This window comes from Carettochelys insculpta, chromosome 12 (genome assembly GCF_033958435.1).
Source record: "Carettochelys insculpta isolate YL-2023 chromosome 12, ASM3395843v1, whole genome shotgun sequence".
In the NCBI taxonomy this organism is placed as follows: Eukaryota; Metazoa; Chordata; order Testudines; family Carettochelyidae; genus Carettochelys; species Carettochelys insculpta.
The window spans coordinates 17,257,788-17,265,493 of record NC_134148.1 but is presented as its reverse complement, the minus strand read 5'-3'; the positions used below and the strand labels follow the sequence as shown (position 1 = coordinate 17,265,493).

The 7,706-nt window shown below is 42.3% G+C and overlaps 1 protein-coding gene across 1 annotated transcript in view; it reads left to right on the top strand.

Annotated features, from left to right (window-relative positions):
* The first annotated feature begins 974 nt into the window (after positions 1-974).
* Positions 975-7,706, top strand: part of FAM81A (family with sequence similarity 81 member A) — a 30,440-nt gene continuing 23,708 nt past the window's right edge. The window contains exon 1 of the mRNA XM_075007121.1: positions 975-1,136. The gene's annotated coding sequence lies outside the window, so the exon portion shown is untranslated. The remainder of the gene's footprint in view (positions 1,137-7,706) is intronic.

Here is a 7,706-nt window from a genome sequence, read left to right as displayed (position 1 = left end):
TCTATTTCAGCCAAAAATAAATGTTGTTTAGGTTCTACTTTTGGGATTGCTGCAACAAATTTGATTTTACTTACTTTTGGTTTGCACTGTTGCAACTCCAATAAGTCAACAGAATCGTATCAGCATAAAAACCAGAATGAGGGCAGAAACAGACCAAATGTTCACCATTTTTCCTAGCTATTCTTTCCCATATCTTATGTATCTGATTTGTATGTGCAAATGTAGGCAAATGTACACTTTGGGGGCTCTCTCTGTCTCACACACCTACCCACCCACCCCAGGCAGTTTTACAGGCACAGACACTGGCTTTGAGGAAAACAGGATATGGAAATAATTTTTGAACTTCTCACTGATTCTCACTGGCACAGTTTGACAGCCCTGTATTCTCCCAGGATTTTCCATAAACTGAGGGAAAAATCCCTGCTATCATCCAGATTCTCATCTCATTTACACCATTAGGAATTCAGAGTATTTCCAGTTAAACTGATCACCTTTTCTCATGCAAGAGACTGATTCAAGCAGGGACTCAGCAGACTATATTGAACAGAAAGCAGGCTATCCACAGCCACTGCATTTATAGTTGGCCCAATATTGTGTCTAGAATCTGTCACCATTAGTCATTCATGCTGTAATGTATGGAATAAGGTTTTTATTTGCTGGATCTTTCCCCTCCCTGTTCTGCAAGGCGTTGACACTGCCATCAAATAGACTGTGAGGAAACAGTGATAAGAGGGGATTTGTTCTGGTTGCTGGAGGGTGTGTGAATATTTGCCTCCTATAAATAAGTCTCTCTCTCTCACGTTTTCTGTTTATTAGGAGAATCTTGGTTCCCTCAGATTGAGCTGCAGGTTTCTATGGAGACAGCGTCCTGGCAACAACTCTGAGCAGCCGCTTTCTTCCCATCTACCAGGCCTAGTGGCAGCAGGCCCAGCGGAGAGGGAGAGGACCTGCCTGCCACTAGCAGCAGGAAGGGACGGATGGACATCCAGGCTGTCTAGCTGCGCTCTATGAATCTTTGCATACAGCAATCCTATCAGTAAAAACATATTAAAAAGGCGAGCAGAGACAGCCAGCAGAGAGGTTGCTAGGATGCAAGGGAAGGATGGGCAGCCATGTCCTGCCCTAATCCAACACTGGTGAGTGAATACATCAGCTTTAATACGACTAAGTGTCTGAACTTTGCCCCTCTCTGTCGCATGACAGTATGGTGATGTTTGTGTTGTGCTGTTATGTCAAGTTCCCCCTATCGTAGCATTTCCACAATCTCCATATTCTCAGATGTTCCCTCATGGGGCTGTGCTGCAGTCATTTTAAGGGACCTGTGAAACTTCATAATGTGGCAATGCAGTGTATGTAGTGTAAAGGCTTGTCTGATATAGCAAAGTGATGGGCTTTTTGTTTTTTGACCCATCCTCACAGTGAGTCATGACATGATAACATTGCTGCTCACTCCAAAACACCATTCTGGTATGTTGCAATGCTCCAGTGCAACACTCTGACTCCTGAATTTTTCCCTCCCGTGGACTCTCAAAAGACCCTTTGTCACAACATTGTGTCATCTACAAAGATATTTCTGGGTAGCTTTGAGACAGGAAGGATGGTTCAGTAGTTTGGGCATTGACTTGGGAGGCCCTTCAAGTCCTTGCTCTGCCATCAACTTCTTGCTGGGATTTAAGACAAGTCATTTAACTTTTCTGTGCCTAAGTTGCCTGGCTCTAAAATGAGGACAATAGCACTTCCCTACCTCACAGGAGTGTTACACACCAGGAGATGCTCAAATCCTAATGTACGCACCTTAAGTAAATTCCAATGTTGTGAAATGTTATCAAAACAAAAAAGCAGTCATGGAGCACTTTAAAGACTAACAAAATAATTTATTAAGTGATGAGTTTTTGTGGGGGCAGACCCACTTCTTCAGATCTATAGATAGTCTGCCCTACAAAAGCTCATCACCTGAAAAATTATTTTGCTAATCTTTAAAGTGCTACATGACTGCTTGTTTTGCTTTGTTAGGATACAGACTAGCACAGCTACCCCTCTGTTACTATGAAATGTTATGAAAATTATAGAACAGAACTGCTACCATTGAGACTTAAAAAGGGGTAAGTGAAAAACTATGTGTGGTACTTATCCAGCCCTCATAGTCATAGAATCTGAGCTCCTCAAATCTGTGATCTATTTATCCTCACAACACCCCAGAGAGGTAGAGAAGTGCCATTGTCCCTATTTGATAGATAGGGATCAGAAGCACAGAGAACTAAATGATTTGTACAAGGTCACACAGGGAAAATTATCACAGAGCAGGGAGTTGAGCCCAGTCATCAAAGTTATAAGCTGGTACCAAAATCATTTCAACATCCTCCTTCTCTTTCCTCCAAAAAACAAATGTGCAGGCCAAAGGATCCTTTCAATGTGTGGTAGAGGGAGACATATGCAAGATAACAGAAGCAAACTTAAACTGATGTATGTCTGTTTCTTTAATCTTGTATTCAGCTTTATCTTTAGAACTAGATCGGAGTAAGGGAATGTTGAAGCGGGGTGCTTTTTTGAAGCTGCCTCCATCTTCACTGTCAATCTGAAATTCGAAGTTTGTTTATGTGGCTGCCATTATGCTAATGAAGTGCTGAATATGCATGTTAGCGCCTCATTAGCCTGCTTTGAATTGCCTCATTACCATGCCCCCTCTGATGGGACAGTGGTAGAGTAGCAGCAGGCTCTGTCAAAAGAAATTTTGTCGGGAAATCTCTTTCAACAGTGACTTCTGTTGACAGATCACTATCTTGTAACCATAGCCTCATAGATGTGATAATATTGACTTACTGTCTCAGGCTTTAAGTTCCTGTGTTATATCAAACTGCAGTAAAATTAATTTCAAAGATCTTTTGGCTTAAAATAAAAAGCAGTCAAGTAGCACTTTAAAGACTAGCAAAATAATTTATTAGGTGAGCTTTCGTGGGACAGACCTACTTCTTCAGACCATAGCCAGACCAGAACAGACTCAATATTTAAGGCACAGAGAACCAAAAACAGTAAGCAAGGAGGACAAATCAGAAAAAGATAATCAAGGTGAGCAAATCAGAGAGTGGAGGGGTGGGGGGAAGGTCAAGAATTAGATTGAGTCAAGTATGCAGACAAGCCCCTATAGTGACTCAGAAAGTTCCCATCACGATTTAAACCATGTGTTAATGTGCCGAATTTGAATATAAGAGCCAGCTCGGCTGCTTCTCTTTCCAAAATGGTGCAATAATTCCTTTTCAGTAACACACATACCTTTAGGTCACTGACAGAATGCCCCATTCCATTAAAATGTTGAGAAGCGGCCGAGCTGGCTCTTATATTCAAATTCGGCACATTAACACATGGTTTAAATCGTGATGGGAACTTTCTGAGTCACTATAGGGGCTTGTCTGCATACTTGACTCAATCTAATTCTTGACCTTCCCCCCACCCCTCCACTCTCTGATTTGCTCACCTTGATTATCTTTTTCTGATTTGTCCTCCTTGCTTACTGTTTTTGGTTCTCTGTGCCTTAAATATTGAGTCTGTTCTGGTCTGGCTATGGTCTGAAGAAGTGGGTCTGTCCCACGAAAGCTCACCTAATAAATTATTTTGCTAGTCTTTAAAGTGCTACTTGACTGCTTTTTGTTTTGATAGTGTATAGACTAGCACGGCTTCCTCTCTGTTACTATTGGCTTAAAATGTTAAACATTTGGGGCCCCAGACCTCTATTACGTGCAGTTGAACTATGCCAATTTATACCACTTCAGGAGCTGACCCTGAGAGTTATATTTTTCTTTTCATGCACACCTGTTAACACTAATGAGTACTGCATACTGACATACATAGAAGCTACAGCTACACTAAAGAGTTATGTTGACAAAGCCCCGGTTTTATTGACAAAAGTGGTGGCGTGTCCACACACAAAATGCATTTTGTTGACAGTATGTCGACAAAACTCAGTACTTTTGCTGACAGCCTTCTACCTCTCCCAGATGAGAGAGAGTACCTTTGTCAAAAGGTTCTGTTGACAAAAAAGCTATGTGGATGCTCTGGGGGCCTTCTGTTGACAGACAGGGCTTCTGGTTTCACTCTTTCAATCTGCTTTAGTGTATGGCCACACTCTGTCAACAGAAGTTGTCAGAGAATCTGTTCTGATAGAAACGTCTGTCGACAGATGCTTCTAGTGTAGCCGTAGTCATAGAGGGAATATAACTATTAGTAATGACATGTAGCATTTATTAGTTACAGGACATACATACACTTTCAACCACAGAGAGCTGAGTGGAATTTGAGTGCTGACGGACAAGATACTCCTAACATGGTCACTGGAAAAGTATTAAATGTAGGGCTTGATTGAGTTAGTGGGAGTATTTCCATTATCTTGAATGGGCTTTAAAGCAGGCCTTTATTTAGTCTTGACTGGTAGACATACAGAGCTGAATCCTGAAGTCCTTACCCAGTGCACATTTAGTACATAATAGAGTAAACACCCCAGGATATGTCTACACTGGACTGAAACACACACGGCTGGCATGTGTCAGCTGGCTTGGGTTTGCAGGGCTCAGGCTGTGGGATTATAGAACTGGAGTATAGACATTTGGGCTCAGGCCACAGTCTGGGCTCTGGGGACTTCCCTCTCCTGAATGTCCACACAGCATGGTGTATGTATGTTTCTTTAATCTTGCATTCAGCTTTATCTTTAATTTCAAGATTTCATTTCTGATGTCAATGATTTACAGGAATAACAAGTGAGATATTCCAGGTTCATATGAGGCAGAAGTTGTGATAGGCCTCAAGTGAGTGGCTATCTTTGCAACAGGTATGGAATTTACACCACTGAGATATCCATTATCTGCAATAGGACAAACGTAGAATATTCAGAAAGAAAACAACTCACGAGATAATACTTACAGTCTATGTTTACAGTAGCGAGCTTTGCCGGCAAAACCCCAGTTTTGTTGACAAAACTAGTGGAGCGTCCACACACAAAACGGGATTTGTTGACAAAAGTTGGCACTTCTTCCTACAACCTTTTGCCTCTGCCAGGCTACGTCCACACTAGAGAGTTTTGTTGACAAAGCTCATGGAGCATCTACACACAAAATGAGTTTTGTTGACAACTTATCAACAAAATCTGTAGTTTGAGCCTCGTGACCCTGGGTCAGCTGACAGGTCAGCCGTTGATGTTTAACTGCAGTGTAGACATACCCCTTTCCCTTGTCATGGACTCTGGCCTCGGGAAGGCTCTAAGAACTTGTCCCACAGTGAAGTCATGGAGCTTAAAGCTGAGATTGCAAGCCTGGCATTGAAGAAGCATTGATGAGATCTGTAAGGACAGATCTACAGTGCCACAATGTTTAAACCCAAGGAATGTGCATAGCTATGGGCAACAAAGAGCCATGCTATAACTCCCCCTTATGGGTGCTGTGGGTAAGAACTTTGAGTTCATGAGCTCTCTGTGACCATGTTGGCTACGTCTACACAAGAGGGTTTCCTCACGAGAGGGTTTCGTTGACAAAACCGGGATTTTGTTGGCAAAACCCATGAAGTGTCTACACACAAAATGCGTTGTGTTGACAGTCTGTCAACAAAACTCTGCACTTTCACTCCGTCATGAGGAATAAGACCTTTGTTGACAGTTTCTGGTCAACAAAGAGGCCATGTAGATGCTCTGGGGGCCCTCAGGGCTTCCCGTTCACTAAGCAGACTCATTTTGCTGAGCTTCCAGGTTGCCGTTCTGTTGAGAGAGCAGCTGGGCAGTCTGGCCTCTCTCTCTCAACAGAGTAGATTGCTCTTTCAGTCCCCTTTCATAGTGGACACGATCTGTTAATGGAAGTTTTGCCATAAGATCTCTTCTGACAGTAACGTCTGTTGACAGATTGCTGTAGTGTATATGTAGCCATTATGTGCCAGATTTAATGGGCATATTCTCTCTTGGGACCATCTACACCAGGAAGTTATAGCATAGCATTTTGGTGCTCACTGTGAGGCAAAGTAGGCATGCCTCCAGTATCACTCAGCATGAGCTAACTGCCTCAGGATGTCATTGCAGAATGTGAGGTCTCAGCATAAGAGAGATCTGAGTGTGTATGGCAGAACCAGCACCAGGTATAAGCAGGATAAGCAACTGCTTCGTGCCCTGAGCAGCTCAAGAGGGCCCCCTCTTAATTATTAATATGTGTTGGGGGTGGAAGAAAAAGTATTTCTGTGTAGGCCCTCAGTGGGCTAGCATCAGCACCATTGTATGGAGACATTGTTTAAATTAAAAAGAAAAATAATTGATTATTCAATATTTGGAAATATAACTTCAGACGAATCAGTGCCTTTGGTGACTTTTAGGACAAACTGTGTTTGAATGTATGTCTGTGACTAATCCTGCAGTCGTACTGCACCCAGACATTGACTTCAGTGGGAGTTACACATGTATATGTGTGGCAGAATGAAGCCATTGTTAGATGAGGTAAGAAAAAAACCACACGTAAGATGTTCAGTTAATTATACTGTCAATTATATGTTTTTAAATAGCTTAATAATTAAGTCTTTGGGACAATATTCAGGTCCTGAGTGGTGTAAATCAGAATAGTTCTGTTGAAGTCATTGAGCATATTCACATATCTAAAATTAAGCTGTATTTAACAGTCTGCTGCATCAGGGCCATTAACGTGCAGTATGTCCTAGTGGTATCAGCATCGATCCAGGCTCTGCCACCAATTCACTGTATGACCTCACTGGGCAAGTCATTTAACATCACTGTTAAATTTCCCAGATTGTAAAATTGTAATAATAGTGCTAACCAAACCTACCTCCTATCCCATGGTCATAATGACACTTTAGTGGAGACTACTTGTGTGAGGAACAGTTTGTAGGATTTGGCCCTCATCAGTAGGGGTCAGAATGTGTAAATAATAATAATACCTACCTCTAATACAGTGCTTCTTATTGTAGCTCTCCAGGCACTTTACAAAGAAGGGCAGCATCATTACCTCCATTTTAAAAATGGGGTAATTGAGGCACGGAAGAGACTTGCCTAGGGTCACCCAGTGAAGTGGAAGCAGAGCAAGGACTTGAAGTCAGGTTTCCTCAGTCCCAATCAGAATCCTGGCCATTAACTGCCACACTGTTTCTCATGAAAAAATCTTATTCGTGAAATACTGTGGTGTAAGTGGAACATGCATACAGCTACACAAGAACACTGTTTTCTAAGCAGTGCTTTGAAACAGGTTCTAATGCATGAACATGCGCTGTGTATTTTGATACTTTTGCAGGATATCCCTAGTGCATTTTTTGCACTTCAAAAGTTGACACTCGTATTAAAATAACTTGTTTTCTCCTTCCATCTGTGCACCATATTGCACAAAGTCCCATCAGCAGCTGCCAAATTGTTTCCATAGATCAAATCTCAGTTTTCAGTAGCAATTCTGAGTTCACATGGAATTCAGGATCAGGCCTAAGGTTGAAAAAGAGCAATCATTGCCCTGTCTGTAAAGAGGGTCCTCAGTGAGCCGAAGGGCCTAGTGGTTAGTGTCCACTCATTTGAGGGGCAGTGATAGGGTAGTCTGGAGAGTATTTGGACATAGACTGAGCCAGCCACTCCACTGAACTCAGATCCAGGGCCTTAGGAGGATCAGCAATGTTTGCTTAGGGCAGTGTTTCTCAAAGTGTGGTATGCGCACCACTGGTGGTACTCTGAAAGGATTTCAAAGGGT